Source organism: Schistocerca cancellata, chromosome 5 (genome assembly GCF_023864275.1).
Source record: "Schistocerca cancellata isolate TAMUIC-IGC-003103 chromosome 5, iqSchCanc2.1, whole genome shotgun sequence".
Taxonomy (NCBI): Eukaryota; Metazoa; Arthropoda; class Insecta; order Orthoptera; family Acrididae; genus Schistocerca; species Schistocerca cancellata.
Window position 1 is genome coordinate 733,993,031 of NC_064630.1, and position 871 is coordinate 733,993,901.

The following is an 871-nucleotide window of genomic DNA, read 5'->3' on the forward strand; positions in this document are numbered from 1 at the left end:
CTGATATATCCTATAGAAGCCGACAAATAAAGGGCATCGACCCCTATCATCAAATGTAAATATAAGGTATGCACATCCAAAACACTGTACATCTCCATACCATGTCAACATACTGTGTGGGGACAATTGTGCATGTACATGGTGAAAGACCCCCGGATACGGTAAAGTTAAAATTTATTAAAAAATGCAACAGCGATAACGATATAATCAAAGACTGACTATAAGCATTGGCAAAGACCTTAGCTATGAATGCACAGTAAAGTGCAGACCAATGACACTTTTTTGTACATGATTTTGTTTCACTCTCTCGTATGTAGAAGTTTTGTTGTGCTGTACTGCTCGGAGTATGATGGACTATGAGTCTTTTGTATCATATGTGTTTCTGAATAAGAGCAGACATAATAGTATTAAGTATGTTTATTAAAGTGAAATAGAACAAAGTTAAGAAGAATTCCTTCATATTTTATATCATTTTGCAAGGCACTGGATTTTCCTGGAGTCGGCTGCCTGCATCTACAATTGAAACGGAGGAAAATAAGTCCATAGTCACGAAACTTCCTGGCAGATTAAAACTGTGTGCCAGACCGAGACTTGAACTCTGGACCTTTGCCTTTTGCGGGCAAGTGCTCTACCAACTGAGCTACCTGGCACGACTCACGCTCTGTCCTCACAGCCTCACTTCTGCCAGTACCTCATCTCCCATCTTCCAAACTTTACAGAAGCTCTCCTGTGAACCTTGCAAAACAAGCACTCCTCTTTCAGGAGCGCTAGTTCTGCAAACAACAATACATGAGCAGCACCTATTAGACGGAGGGGGTCCAACAGCCGATCAGTTCCAGTCATTCCACCAGGAAGGAGGTACACGACTCAT

At 41.7% G+C, this 871-nt stretch overlaps 1 non-coding gene across 1 annotated transcript; it reads right to left on the reverse strand.

Moving 5' to 3' along the window:
- Nucleotides 1-576: 576 nt before the first annotated feature.
- On the reverse strand, nucleotides 577-650 carry Trnal-caa (transfer RNA leucine (anticodon CAA)). The gene has a single exon. It is a non-coding gene; the product is annotated as a tRNA-Leu (tRNA).
- Nucleotides 651-871: the final 221 nt, after the last annotated feature.